At 34.6% G+C, this 16,925-nt stretch overlaps 1 long non-coding RNA gene across 1 annotated transcript; it reads left to right on the plus strand.

The window, feature by feature from the left end:
• The first annotated feature begins 2,724 nt into the window (after window positions 1-2,724).
• On the plus strand, window positions 2,725-10,228 carry LOC139973980 (uncharacterized). Its single transcript, XR_011795360.1, has 3 exons — window positions 2,725-3,615; window positions 9,815-9,909; window positions 10,174-10,228. It is a non-coding gene; the product is annotated as an uncharacterized lncRNA (long non-coding RNA).
• The last annotated feature ends 6,697 nt before the right edge of the window (window positions 10,229-16,925 follow it).

The raw sequence follows: 16,925 nt of genomic DNA on the forward strand, positions 1-16,925 counted from the left end.
TATTGCCACATGTCGTACAACTTCAAAACTAGGCGCGGCACATTAAAATAATATCTTTAATTGCGGTAAATTCACTAATTTAACACAATTTATCTCTTTTCATGCATGCTATATTTTCATGACCTAAATGCCATAAATAATGCATACATGGAAATGAATTTCATAGAACAATTACAAACCCTTTTACATTGTTTCTCCCTTACAGCAAATCTCAATATTTAACCAAATAATTTTTACTGTAAATACATGCTTTATGTCAAAGTTTTACTTACAATGATATCACATTTGACGTCCCTTGGCACGCGCCGTAGTACAGCTGTAGCGATGTATGTCAGCATCCAATACTGCCATCAAACAGCTGCCCTCCTCAGACTCTATCAAGATTCTGGTACCCAGGCGACTTTTCCCAACAAAATTCTTGCCAATGATGAATTCCAAATTCACAACATTATGGCCTCCCGGCTTATATAGGTTTTCATAAGTGAAATAAATCCCATGCCATGTGTTGAAACGGAAAATTAAATCGGGCGCCTTACCAAGAGATATACATATAGAAATCATATGACTCTCACAGCATGGTGTTTCAGCTAAGAGTGATGTGTTTATTCAGCACTAGCCTATACATGCATTAGCTAGTCCATTGTAAAGAAAATATGTCGCATCTATTAGCGCAGATAATAGGATCACCTGGACATTGTGAGCAATTCTATAGCATTCTCAATCTACCCAAGCCTTCCCTATTCATATACCTGCCACTATAATGCTGACACATTCCTACTACCTAGTCAGCATCATTATACTAGATCTGACTGGTTCCCTGGATTAAAAGTTTTAATACACAACAGCTTGTTCACTCATGCAAAAGATGACCAAGCTTATCATTACCAATAGTAAAATACACTGTCCTATCTACTCTAATGTGACAAAGAGCACTGACAAAATACCATGGAAAAAACAACAGTTTTTTTTTCCATTTTTTCGACACCGAAAGGTAGGAGCAGTTGCTCCCACTGCTCCCCTACCCAGCAGACACAAAACGTTATCATTACATTTTTAAAAGAGCCACTAAAATATGTTTTTATAACGTTAAATGTGGTGTTATAAAAACGTCGGCATAACGTTTTGATGGGATATTAATGTTATATTAATGCTTTAACGGAAAAATGTTTTGAAATACTAGCCTGAAAACGTTTTCGTGACATATTTATTACACCACAAATAGCGTTACCAAAACAAAAGACGAAACGTTTTAATAACGTTTTGAAAACGTTTTTGTGTTTGCTGGGTGGCTACGTCCCTGCCTACAACTACGAGATAGTGACTCCAGATACAATCTGGCTTCTGTAACGCCGACCGAATTCTATACAGTCAAGTCGGAACACAGAGTCTTGAAAAATCAGCCAGAGTTCAAGTAATGTCTAAAAACTTTGTTAAAAAGAAACACTTTCTCCTGTTACAATGGTTAATGAAGTACATCAATTAATCCTCCAATCAATGTTTAAACGCTTTAAGATGAGTTAAATGGTAGCAATACATCTTTGGGCATAATACATGGCTTAAATCATTTACAACACTATTGGAAGTAAAGCAGTACCAAAAGAAATACAAGCTGTAGACCAAACCTCGCAGCCTCTGCGAGTTCTGACAATAACTCGCAATATGCGAGCGAACCCTAAAAGTCGTAATTCCTGAGAGCTGATCTGTTTCCCGCTACTTGTTATCTGTGCTGTATCTCGCAAATCAGTGCGAGCTGGGATGTTTCTCGCAGCTTGCGATCTGTGCTGTATCTCGCAAATCAGTTCGAGTTGGACTGTCTCTCGCAGCTTGCGATCTGTGCTGTATCTCGCAAATCCGTGCGAGTTGGAATGTCTCTCGCAGCTTGCGATCTGTGCTGTATCTCGCAAATCCGTGCGAGCTGGGCTGTGTCTCGCAAAAAGTGCGAGCTGCACTGTGTCTCGCAAATCCTGCGAGCTTAAACTGAAACCCAGGTGTAACTCGGGTCTTAAATACACATATTCCCAAAATAGGGAGATGGTCGAGCTTCAGCCTTAGGTTACTTTTCAGTACTTGTACGTCAATCTTTCTCAATATACCGCATTGAATTCTGAGCTACGATAATGCTCCAGCCTTGTAAATTTTAGGGTTACATCACAAGTAATTCTGGCAACTTCAATATTATATTTGGTCGAGATAGATAGACAAACAAATATACTATCGTTAATTGGTTCACTTCACTGACACGGTCGATATAACATTGACGGGTTCTAACGGCTTATTCCCAAGTTCCCTAAACACATAAAAGAAAACAAATGAAAATCATTACCAAGTAAAATGTCTAGAATCACCGGTCACCAGGTAGAGCCAGGAAACACAATAACGGTTCCTTGATACACAAGTATCACAGTAGAGATCCGTGTAGAGAGTACACATGAGTAATATTGCAGTAAACGATTGCAACTTAGCGCTAACTGACTACTTTCACAACTTTTGTAGAGCCAGGAAACACAATAACGGTTCCTTGATACACAAGTATCACAGTAGAGATCCGTGTAGAGAGTACACATGAGTAATATTGCAGTAAACGATTGCAACTTAGCGCTAACTGACTACTTTCACAACTTTTGGGCGTCTGCCTCTTACGAACAATAAACCAATCCTTTTTATACCAAGTAGCTTGAATAGCTGAACTCGGTGACCCCCTTTTATGTTTTTGATGTATGTAGTGATTTAGTCTCGTCCACCCTCCTTTAGAATTGAACATTCCGTGACGGGTTTCCGGAAGTCCCTGATTTTCAGGGGTTGGAAAGTTTTTAGGAAGCGTGGGCACAACCGACGAGCGACGCGAGCGATTGACTTGGCCACCCGTATATATATTGTAGCGAACGACCAGGCTACAGCGATTGATTCTCGGATCTTAGTATATTTAAGGATCTTTTCACAGAACGTTTATTTTTATCTGTGGATTTTACCCGAGGACACTTTATCCAACCTTAAATTCAACTTAACTTCGAGGAACATTTTAGCGTTACTAATTATATATAGCCTACTTTTGATTCTACCTATAGCACTTATACGTAGGTCCGCCTTACCTACTTTTACTTATCTATAGCCATCGCGCCGAGCGAGGACTTATATTTTATTATAACCTAGATGTAGCGTGAGCATCAACACTTCTAAAAGGGGCTGGCGAAAATATTCGCCACCGATTCGTAGAGTGTTTACGCGTTATTCCATATACCATTTTAGTACTTGGAAGCTATTCGGTCGCGAAAGCGTTTATGCCATACAGCATACACCATTTATTTACTGGAAGCCACTGGATCGCGGGAACCGTATATTATTTAGCGTCATAGCGCCATCATTTAGCATCTAGCCTTCGATCTTATACAGAGTCTGGTAACTTCAACACCAGCTGACTTAGCCTGAGGATTCCGGCGTTAGCAACAACCCAGGATCTGAACGGTGAAAGGTCATAGTATTTAAAGGTATGTCGATCTTTTTATACTTTAGATTAGTTTCTCCATAGAAACATCTAAATGTATGCCGAAGCGCGTGCACGCATGAAGCGGCTTCCTTTTTGTTTTGGAAAACTGTCTACACTACTGGGAAAACACGGTGAGCTTCCTTAGATCTAAAGAGAAAAGGGTTAAAGTTCTGGGGCCCGAGGCGGGGAAATCAAAATAAGAATAGTAAACAGCCCGAGCTCAATACAGAACGAAACATATTAACAGTAAGAAATCTGCTAGGCTTATACGTCAAATTTCTGTAACACTTCTGATGGTATAGACGTATTCTTTGAGCACGTACGTTTATGAACTTAATTCAAGTTAAAACAACTGATTCACACAGAGATTACAGTAACTATTATCCATATTAAAGTTTTGTGCCACAGTTAAAGCTGGATCGTGTCTATAAATATGTTCAATCGGTATGATGTGATATTAGGTTTACAGTAAGAACTAAGGATATCTGTAATCCCAACAAATGCATCGAACTGGATTTACAATAGTAAATCTATCCTCTGTGTGTATCAGGTGGTTAAATACAAAAACGTTGAATTACCTTTCAAAGCTCTGACTTGGAAGAATTAATATTTAATTCTGTCTTACATTTACTAAAGTGGCAACAAACGGAAAATTAGTGACCTAAGTGTCTTAAAGAATGATGATACGTCACATGTGAAACGACATATCACAGGACTTAGAGACCTATAAAGTTATAGGCGATTTACAGTATGTACAGTAAGTCAACTAGTGTATTTGTATGGAGCATGCTACCTCAGAGTTGTTTCCAGGTTTAATCTATCCGTATTCTCGTCGGTTATAGGATATTTTTCTTATTTAGTTATTCATATTACTAAATGTCAATTTTAATCGCGAGTTCATTATTCACTGACTTGCGCGAGGTTGTGAAGGTCTCGGAATCGTACATTCACCATTCGAGAAAAACACAAGTCCAAGAATGGTCAATATATTGTATAATTGAATTTACCTGATTTGAATAAATACATATTTGGCTGTAGATCATTACCTTATCCTGACAAGAATGTCACTAATAGGGAATTTGAAACCGTTGTTCATGATATACCAAAGTGATCGAGCAACCGCCTATGCAGTCAGGTAACAGTCCTTTCCGTGGGGAGAGGGGGAGAGGGAAAGGGGTGACCGAAAGGGAACGCAGTCGGGGACATCAAATTTTATCAAGACATGTGTTGCAAACTATTAGACATTAGAAGAGCAGACATGGACTTTTCTCCAATCTGACAATCTATTTCTTTAATCTTTGTTCCTTCCTATGTTACTTTGATATGAACAAATTATAAATTAAACTTGATATGATCACAATCATTTTTTTAATACAGCGCTGCTTTATTCATTGAAAGTTGGAGATGGATACTATTCATCCGGATTGTGTACAGTCGTATTTTCGTACATATTTAAATAACCTGATGGCCAACAAATCTATGTTTCGTATTAATTGAAACTAACAGTTGATTCCCTCATTGTTAATGCATTTTTTTGCAAATGAGCCGTACATAATGCATAAAAAATAAATCCATGAAAATGAGGATATGATAAAAACTGGAATGAATATTACAAACAAACACAACATCGACAGTTCATAGAAAAGTTCAAACAAGACGACATTATGAAAAGCAAAATAGAAGATTAATGAAAATAATATAAATCGTAGGTTGCTATGAGAAACCAGGATTTATCAACACTGTGAATAAAGGAGAAATGACATAAAAGAAACCTGTTCATAATATTAATTAATATTCAACAGACTGATGCATATTTCAGTTGATATACTATAAGCTACATATGGTTTGAGTGTACTAAGTGAGTAGTTTAAATCTACATTGTCTAAAATAGTATGACGTTCCATTCTAAACATTAATATATCTCTATCTATCTATCTATCTATCTATCTATCTATCTATCTATCTATCTATCTATCTATCTATCTATCTATCTATCTATCTATCTATCTATCTATCTATCTATCTATCTATCTATCTATCTATCTATCTATCTATCTATCTATCTATCTATCTATCTATCTATCTATCTATCTATCTATCTATCTATCTATCTATCTATCTATCTATCTATCTATCTATCTATCTATCTATCTATCTATCTATCTATCTATCTATCTATCTATCTATCTATCTATCTATCTATCTATCTATCTATCTATCTATCTATCTATCTATCTATCTATCTATCTATCTATCTATCTATCTATCTATCTATCTATCTATCTATCTATCTATCTATCTATCTATCTATCTATCTATCTATCTATCTATCTATCTATCTATCTATCTATCTATCTATCTATCTATCTATCTATCTATCTATCTATCTATCTATCTATCTATCTATCTATCTATCTATCTATCTATCTATCTATCTATCTATCTATCTATCTATCTATCTATCTATCTATCTATCTATCTATCTATCTATCTATCTATCTATCTATCTATCTATCTATCTATCTATCTATCTATCTATCTATCTATCTATCTATCTATCTATCTATCTATCTATCTATCTATCTATCTATCTATCTATCTATCTATCTATCTATCTATCTATCTATCTATCTATCTATCTATCTATCTATCTATCTATCTATCTATCTATCTATCTATCTATCTATCTATCTATCTATCTATCTATCTATCTATCTATCTATCTATCTATCTATCTATCTATCTATCTATCTATCTATCTATCTATCTATCTATCTATCTATCTATCTATCTATCTATCTATCTATCTATCTATCTATCTATCTATCTATCTATCTATCTATCTATCTATCTATCTATCTATCTATCTATCTATCTATCTATCTATCTATCTATCTATCTATCTATCTATCTATCTATCTATCTATCTATCTATCTATCTATCTATCTATCTATCTATCTATCTATCTATCTATCTATCTATCTATCTATCTATCTATCTATCTATCTATCTATCTATCTATCTATCTATCTATCTATCTATCTATCTATCTATCTATCTATCTATCTATCTATCTATCTATCTATCTATCTATCTATCTATCTATCTATCCATCTCTCCATCTAGGCGTTAGTATGTTCACTGTCTTCCAATAATGAAGAGAAGCCAATCAACGCAACATTTCCTTTCCAACATTTAGTTAAAAATATATGTACGTGTAGGAGTGGTAAGTTTTCTATATTCCCTTTAATAAAAGAAAAATTGTCCATACATTGGCTATGAGATGTATATCAAATTTACTACTCCGTTTTGATTAATCGAACGGCGTTTATTGGAAGTGAAAAACAAACCCGTGCTTGCTCTGAACGAAGCACCATTATATCAACTTTACAACTTAACAATACTACATTGTTGTGTTAGTGAAAAAGTATCAAATTTAGTTTATTTTTCTCGTTGTATCTTCATAGAGGTCTACAAATATTACTAACTTAATGCAGTGATTATTTTAACCAATTAACTGTGAAGTTACTTATAGCAACCTGCCCCACAATATACCCCGCCGTCAAAAAATAAGGCATAATTTATGCAAATAGCACAAACGTCATCATAATTAAATGACATTTATGAAGACTGAAACTATAGAGAAAACTAAAGGTAGAGATATATCCACAGTTACTGTGTTAGGTAAAATACCCATTGCACTACTTCATTAATACATGTCATTTGACATATTGGCATATTCAAACATTGAATTGAAATTGATAAATCTTGATTTCCAAGGCTTATAACCAACATTTTGAACCAATTTTTTATCTACATTATATTGGTATACTGATATTTGTTTAATAAGAATGAACTTGAAAGTGCAAAGAAAAAAATGGTGCTCGTTGAATAATTGTCATTAAACTTCCCAGTCATATTTTTTTTAAATGATTTGCTTCAATCAATTTTAACAATAATGTATCTACAGTAAGGTAGGTAATTAACCAGTCTCTCTCTTCAGAGTCATAACAATGCTTACACTTCAACTCCATTCATTGCTCCAAATAACGAGAATCTGCGTTTCAGTGATATTTTGTGAACATTCAATATCTTTTTATATTACTCTTCGAATTCATAAAGAGTCTTTCTAGTATAACAATAGCGCGTTTGCTTTACCTGGGAATAAATAAAATGTTATCAACTAAAGCAAATAAACTGCATTGAAAATGTATTACTGAATAGAAAGGGAGACGCTATACGCCAAGTTTTATCTCCTGTATAAGTATACGTTACATATTGCTGGAAGATTGATTTATTGTCTAATTCTAATGAAGATAACTAAATGTAAACCTAATTGACTAAAGCTGATCTTCCGTCACTGATATTAATACCGTCGATGACGTAATCACAAGATCGTTGTACAATTCGTGCTCTGATGTTGATACTTATTCGATTCGTCTAAGCAGCTTTAAATTAAATACATATATATTTTTTGAGAAAAAGGTACGTAGTCTATATTAAAGACATCACAGCATTTAACCCGGTCAATCAAAGCCTAACGGAGAACATCAATGACAAAGTAGAACGGTCAACTTAGAACACAATGAAGAGAAATAAATTGTTTCATTTATTTTTAATCTGGCACTTATCATCATCGATACGACGGAAGCCGGAAGTATCTTTGTCAGGATAATAAGAATTACGTATGCCATTTTCTTTCTATTTTATCTTTAACAAAATAACAATGTGTTTAGACTTTTTAAGTCTCCCGTGGAGTTGTCAAGCTGTATTGGTCGATGGGTTTGGGCATACGTAGAGTACATTCTGTTCTGTTCTAAGTTTGTTTCTGCTCGGTTAACTATGTAGAATTCCACTTTTCCATATCACATCATTCTTAGACAAATGGCAGCAGTCTTGAAATTTTGCTAATGGCTTATATTGTCAACCTTGTGAAACCAGAGCAGCGTGAGAAAGGCAGCTTTCACCAAATCTTGCAAATTTCGAGCAAGGATTCTTCGAGATTAATTCACTTTTATGATGCTTTGAGCTGATTGAATAATTAAATAATTTCCCATCCCTACATTATGTCGCGGTCTAAATAACAGTTAGTTGATTGGAAAATATAAACTATCAATGGGCCTATCTATATTTTTTACTAACATATGTATATCTATTTGGAGTTGTTGTGATATTATAGTCACCGAGTGGTATATAGATATATGCTGTGTTTACATTTCCTAAGGGTATTGATTAATGACAATCCTATGTTACTTAATGGCCGGGTTTGAGTGTTTCATCACCCTTTGATCTATAAGATATATAATACAGAGTATACTGTAGTTTGCGTACGATATTTGGGTTTGTTAAAGTGTAAAGTTGACCTCTTTTAATCGTAGACTGATCCGAAACGTTAGTGCAGACTCAGGGCTAAGTCTAAGGTTAGGCTAACTGTTATCGCGTAATAAGTTAGGCAGACTATCCAACAAATCGATTCATCTGCTGTTAGCGATCAAATGGGGGTGTCGCAATGTACGGGAGAATGTATACACCAGTCATCCAAATATAATATCATCCAATGTCGTTGAAAACACAACCGTTTGCTTTTTATTCAAATTTTGTAAAGACTTCAAATATTCCCTAACGCCATACCCATATCTTGGTTTAATTTGCGCAGTCGTTACACAGCACATTATTAATTGACTGACTGATTACGTTACAGTTCTTGTCAGAGCTGTAGTCTAGTTCTAGATATTTTTACCAGGAAAACAACGTCACAAAACTGACAAATGGATTAGTTATCTAAAGTTATACCACAAAACTGGCCATCATACCGAGACGACGTTCCTGATATTGTAACATGTAGAGCATATATTGACTCGGGTTTCCAGTACGAGAACTAATACCTATGACTAAAGTTATGTTTTGACGTTTCGTTTCGTTTCGTCTATGTTGTTTAATTTGTTATTGGTTACAATTTTCGCATTATTAGCAACATTATTTCTATAAGGACAGCCTTTTTAAACATGCGCTTATCTACAGTGTGGTCTGTTAAGATAACATCATGACGAAGACCACTCGATTTGTAAATTATGATACACGGACATATTATAATCTGGTTAGAGGGGTAAACGTTAAAAATTAAGTTGTTAATTTATTTGTATTGTTTATGATATTCACTTTCTTGCGAAACAATATATGTATGTCTATAGTCCAAACTGTAGTGCAAAATAACCAGAAAGAGGGCTTAATTCAACACAATTCTATTTCCATTTAATTTAACGCACTTTACAGCATTTAAAATTATGCAAAATTGTCCATAAACATCCTTTCTATACTGTTTACTATAGTTAAGACAATGCAAGAATCAAAGCAACCAGCCACTGCAGTCACTACTGAACCAACAGGCACGATTCTATGTATGTCCCGTAGCATAACACACGCAGTACGTATATCATGTGATCATAGAAGAAATCACTTTAATTATGCTTAATGTGCACTTTGATTTAAATTACACCCTTTCTTTGACGTCACACTTAGCATACCGCATTCCGAAGACGGACGTTGCTACATAAAAATATCAAAAAAAAACAAAAAAAAGTCATGATATTTCAATGCTAAACTGCTCTTATCTTCACGTCTGTTAGCATGTTTCAACTACTCCCATATTTATCTTTCTTTCATTATTTTGTATCTCCTATCTTTTCAGGTGTTTCAACGTCGTACCGATAACTCTATTAGTTTTTATCAAAACTGGACTGCGTACAAAGTGTACAAAGTGTTTGGTGCCAGCGAGAACTTATGGTTAGGAATGAAAAGCTTCATTACTTGACGAACCAGAGAAACTACAAGCTTCGCTTTGACATCAATACTTCTAATAGATCGGCTGAATATGCTAAATATCCAGTTGCGAATAGAATCTGAAAGCAACAACTACAAAATGAATCAACTGGGCAGTCTCAGTGGGAATACAGCTTTGATGCATTTTCGATATTTGCGGCTTGCCATCGATAATAGTTACAGTTAAAGTTACTAGTTTGCTCACAATAAACTTCTTGAAAAAAATGGTCGTCACGGTTTCTTCACACCTTGATGTAAAATATTACCTATAGACTGGATCAGAAACCCAGACAAAGAAGTTTCGGTGTAGCACCCCCCCCCCCTTCCCCTCATTTCGCAACTATGCTCTATATAATAATTTTTGTATTAATCTTGTACAAAAATATGAGAAATAAATGTAAATTTGAATTGAAATACCATGTGCTGTTTATTTGTCCCTCTCTTAAATCATACTAATTAGTTGCAATTAGATATGTAGAAACCTTTTTAATTTCGCCAGTTCTGGTTTCATAATCTTGAAAGAACAAATAAGGTTTTGTTTGCAACGTGATTAAAGTCAGTGATCTCGAGATTTCTTTAAAAATCAATTGCAACTATCTCGTCCCATCAGGGCCCGTTGCTTTAAAGAGACTGTAAAGTGTGAGATATTTATATAGCTCTTGTAACAATTTACTTCAATTTACTAAATTGGCTTTTGAAGACACAGAAAGACATTAGAAAACACTCGAAGACACTAAAAGACATTAGAAGACACGAAAAGACGTGTTTAGAAGGCACTCATTCCTCATTTAAAATTAATCGCATACAGTCTCCCCTCTACACTAGTTTGAATTCAACCAATCAGTCAATAGCTAATATGTTTATTTATGAGCCGTTGCTTAAAGCAGATTCATGTACAGCAATCCGAAAAAGTTGGGTCGTTATCAAGGTGACATACTCCTATTAGAGTCTATATCAATCCGCCCGGATGTTCTCCTATCTCAGGAAAAAGTTCCAAAATGTAGTAGGAAAACATCTTTTTCTTATACGTTATAAATCAGGATCTAGTTTCTTGTGGCTTGCATGTTGAAGAGCAATAGAGCATGAATGTAAATACATGTGGTGCAAAAATTGGGTCAATTGAGGCAACTTTATACCCGTTTAGGCCTCCCATGCAGAAGCAGCGTATGAGTATTGTTTACTACTAAGTGGAGAGGTTTGTTACAAGTGACGAAAACGTCAGGCTCGAATAGCAAAAAAACTGCTTTGTCATGATACGGAAAAGTGATGTTGCAATAAAAGGCCAACTTGTCAGCTATCAAGCTAGTGAGAACTTCTATCTAGACTTAGAGACCACATTACTTTTGTGATTTAGTGTGTAAGTCAATGGGGCCTTTAATGGGCGTATGCTACCTGTAGTACATATTGGTGTACTGGGCTGCTTCCGACGCAAGCAAAATGAAAATTATTTACCTCATTATTCAAAGACGTTCATAGAACTTAAATATTCATATTATGGGCGGGGTTTACTGCGACCCTAACGGAAGATATCTTCGAGAAAACAACGTTCAAAGTTGTAATTTTTTGACTTTTATGCCACCAATTGAAGTTAGATTTGAGTAGATAAGCTAGTTATGTATGTCGTTATGGCATCATGGTGTCATTGAGGTTGAGAAAATCATAGTAAAAGACGCAAAGAGCTTCCTTTTCTTGCTGATGTCTTCAGAAGTCGTCTGGTCTTCTGGTGTATTCGTGTGTCTTCTTGTGTTTTCTTTAGTTTATTTGTGTCTCCTGATGTCTTCTGAGATCTTCTCAGCAGCTTCTGGTGTCTTCTTCAGTCTTATCATGTCCACTGAGGTCTCCTGTGGCTGTTTTAGGGTCTTCTTCGGTCTTGTAATGTATTATAGTGTCTTGTCAGTGGTGTTAACTGTCTTCGAATGTCTTTTGAAGACCTTTAAGAGTCCTCTAATTTTATGATTACATTTTATGATTTTTAAGATTAAGATTTTGGAGTTTTGATTTTAAGATTTAGATTTTATGATAAGCATTTTATGAATTAGATTTTAAGATTTTATGAATAAAACGAACTGTCATTGTTGTCCCATCTCTTGACAACTATAGCTTATTGTGCTTCTTGGTGACTGAATTCAGTAACAGTATTAACCCATTTATCCGTGCTGTGATGGCGCTGTACCGGTATTGCAACGTTTCTGCTAAGACGTCATCATAATGAACCTATGTTGCTCGATTACACAATCACGAGATCGAAACTAACTCAAGCCAAATGAAAGGTCATCAGTAATAGCCCCAAAAATTCGTCTCGCTTTAATAACAAGTAGCCTGTACACTCTTGCAATTGCCATACTATTCAGTAATATAGTTCAAGAGACACCGCAGAGATCTGTATTGCCATTGCGTCATTACTGTTACTGCCACCAATGGCATCTCGGTGGACAGATCATCCGCTGCCGACATCATCAGGGCCGACGAGAGCCAGGAAAATTATGTCTTCATTTTCTTCCGTCTATGTTATGTGAATGAAAAATTAATAAAAATTAATATTTCATCCCATATTTACCCGTGCCGCCTAACTGACCGCAGGTCACCAAGGGTTGCATCTACCTGACCCCTAATCTTCTCGAGAAGCCAAGATATCGCTTCATCTTGTCGGACCTGGTGGTGTATATTTCGCGGCTAGGTAATACCTCTTTATTGCAGCTTTTACATAATATTATCCATTTATCTGAACATTTTCAACCTATAAGTGTAGAGATCTTCATTTCTTCATTTTATCTTCATGGCTCTTATAAGCTGCCGTAATTTTATGTGTGCTCGTCGTGAGTCTAAGTAGTTTTCTGTTATATGTAAATAACGGCGACGAGTACTATAGATTCATTCATTACCATTCAGAAAGGAAATATACAGAAGCCTTGAAAAACCAAACCAAGCTTACGACTTATGTACACGGGAACCAACCATCCTGACAGAACTTGAAAAATCAATTATAATAAATCAGTACAAAACGGTGTTAACCCGTACACAAAATTATGTGGAGGCGCGGTCTTTTTCAAGTAATGCAGTATTTTCAAGATTGTATTATAACTTTCAAAAATGGTAATTTTTTTATGTCATATCAAAATTGAACGTCTCCCATATTACTCATCTAACTAGTGCGGGTGTTTCGAATCACAATCAACAAAATCTGCTCGCAAATCTCGGTGCTATCTTAAACATTACATCCCATATAAATAACTTATTCCGTGGAGTGTCCTGTGCATGAGAAAAAAAAACGGTAAAATCTCCGAATCGGTTTACCACTCATCTGAAGACATCTGAAAACTTTCAGCGAATGCAAACCTCTGCATGCAGCTAGTCTTATCTCCCTCTCACGGAAACAAGAGCATGCATCACACCAGTTCTTCTTTCAAACCAAACTTAAATGTTACCTGTTTAAAATTGCTTTTTCAACTGTTATTACTCTTCTCTTTTTCTCTTACTTGTTAAGAGCATTTAAATGTTTTTTATTAAATTTATGTGCTACATAACAACTGTATTATTATTGTTGCAGCTGTTATTATTATTGTTATAAGTATCATTGTTATTATTCTTACTATTATTATTGTTATTATTAACGTTATAATATTATTGTTATTGTTATATTTTATTATATTGTTAATATTAATATTATATTATGGTTATTATATTTTTATTTTTATTATACTTATTATTATAAGTAGGAGTAGTAGTAGTAGAAGTAGTAGTATTATCATCATTATTTCTGTCCAAATGTCTTTTCTTAGATTTTTGACACTTTTTCAAGATGGTTAGAAATAATGAAAATGCTATCACTGTCAGATTCATGACATTTTGACGAAATATACTAAAATGTACAGCCAAACTTCATCTTTGTCTTATATGAAGTAGATATTTGTGAAGAACAACCCAGGTACTTGCCCCCTTCCAGTACTACGTACACCTATATAGCCAATTTGCCCCATATTCAGTATATGTGTTGTGTGTGATAATTTCATTCCAAATCTGTTTATATTTTTTCGAAAAGCTCTTTTCGTTTCCAAGATATACACATTTGAAGTTTTCATAAATCTTGGAAACCCATTAAATTAGTGCAAACCTATGACGTGAAGTGTTGCACTCATCAAAATTTCTTATTTTAGCAATTAATAAGTTAACCCCTAATTACAATCACTTGAATAATGTGATGTTCCTTTTCAAAGACGACAACACATCTCCTTAGGCCCACAAACCAGTGTTCAGTGTCCTTGAAACTAAGGTTGTGAATGGAAAAGGGATAACATAACAGACAATTAGGCAGTCACTCCCTTAACATTCAGCAATATGCATAATTAACTAACGTGTATTCATAAATAAAACTAGACTTGAGAAAAGACTGTCTAAAATTGTCCATTTTTGATGGATTTTGATGGGAGTTGCAGCTATTTTCATGATTTTTAATGCCTATTAGAGTGCTTAGGATAATGTTGTTCATAGGTGCCCGTAGACCTTTAAAATGTCTCTCGTTGTCCATAAATTGAGTCTTTTGTGGCATCTTAGGGTATGACCTAATAGTATCGGCGTTAGACTATATAGGTTAGCCGCTTTAATTAATTTGACAAAATATGTCATCCTACAAATTTAGAAATACATAGACGTACAACCTGGACTGCCGTAGCAGTGACTTTTATAGGTCTACATCATCAAATTTCAATTTTTGTACAACCCCCCCCCCCCCCGCTTCCCCTCAATGGCATCACAATATGTCCTGTGTTGTTCATATGATCTAACACTAGAAACATCATTGCTGTTTCGTCATAATATCTTACAGTTTTTTTTTCTTATGTATTATTCTGTTTGATTTGCAATGATTTTTACCTAATTTTCGTCACTGATGATGCGATTTTCGCCTTCCTAGAGCAGAGGTTCCCAACCTAGGAATAAAATTCTACCGGGAACAACCAGCGGGTTTTTATTTACTTGTTTTATTCATTTATGATTGTGATTATTATACATTTTCTAGATGGAGGGGGGGGGGTGGATGACAGATGAGTGTTATTGTAGAAAACTGATGGTATATGGACTGATAGCGCTAGGCCTGTGTTGCCATGGTCCGACCGTGCTTCTATAAAGTGTAGTCCACGCGGAATTAAAAAAATTATGTTTGTGATGGAAGCGGAAGCTTTATATAAATATATATATATATTTTATATATATATATATATAGAAATATATATATATAGAAATATATATATATAGAAATATATAATTTATTAAAGTATTCTGGTGAATTTTATATTGGACTCTTATGTTTCATTTTCGGGATAACAACATAATGTAGTTAACATGGTTTGCATATAATAAATGTGAACATGATGCAAACAATTGAATGGTTTATGTTTTCCTTTAATAATGATGTAATTTCGAATAATATCGCTACATTTAATTGGCAGTAATGGTAGCTTCCCATCCACTATGAAGCAAAAGGTGGAACCCTGTCCAACCCATGGCAAGATCAAAACAACAAAAGTGAAAATTATAAACGTTTTGCTCTCACGGTTTGCAACTATGACGTCACACCTGTTTGCTTCAAGTCTACTCATGTCTAGGAGTTGTCAGGACTCTCTGCTCAAGGTACAAACTGAGAAATGTTTTAACTATAGGCCTACCAATACCTTGAAAATTCAAGAGGGGCGTTTTGGATAGCGGTTGTACAAATGTTAATGAAGAAAAAATATTTTTCCAATTCGTTCATGTATGGTACAACGATGGGCAGATTGTAGCACAAACAACCAAAAGTGTTGCTTTAACTGTATACGGCTCAGCCCAAAGTATCACTACAACAAATTTACTAGCATGAAATGCTTATGACAATAATTTCAACTATTTAATTACATTAAGTGAAAACGTAATGCCTTTCTCTAGGGATCATAATTTTTGTAAAAAGAGTTCCCAATTGGGTTGTCTTCAAAATGGAAACAACCAAAAACACACAAAAATAAAACCATAAAAACACAGGATACATAAATCCATTTATTCTATATCTACATACAGCAAATGAACAGTTTAACCAAATCCCCAAATTAAGATAAAAAGGGAGAAAGCGTAGCCGGCAAATATGGAAAGAAATAATATGTTCCACGTTGTTTACGATTTTATTATGATAATAATAGCTGCACAGGAGCGAAAAATAATGAGAAGAAGTCAATCAGTATTATAGTGTGTTAATTAGCCAATACTTAAGGAAGGGTATTGTTGTTTCGTCGTAATAGCATACTGAAATAAACTAGTAACCATAGAAACTAATATTCTCAGTTTTATTAACTTTTGACTTTTATTTCATAAACCGACGCTCACCGTCAAACAAATTCATAGACTATATAATTATAAGCTATGCAATGGGTCACAATGGTAAATCTTACAATGATATATTATAACAAAAACGGATGTCTAATTTTTTCAGTACTTGCTTTCGTTGCAGATATTATCAGTAACATTTTTTTATGTTTTCATATTTACTCATAAAGGAGACATTTTCAAAGGTGCAGGCGACGAGTGAACCATGCTACGGCGTAGGCTAAACAAATAAGTAAAAAAAAAAAAATTAAAAACGGAGATTACTTCCATAAC

The sequence above is a fragment of the Apostichopus japonicus genome, chromosome 9 (genome assembly GCF_037975245.1).
Source record: "Apostichopus japonicus isolate 1M-3 chromosome 9, ASM3797524v1, whole genome shotgun sequence".
In the NCBI taxonomy this organism is placed as follows: Eukaryota; Metazoa; Echinodermata; class Holothuroidea; order Aspidochirotida; family Stichopodidae; genus Apostichopus; species Apostichopus japonicus.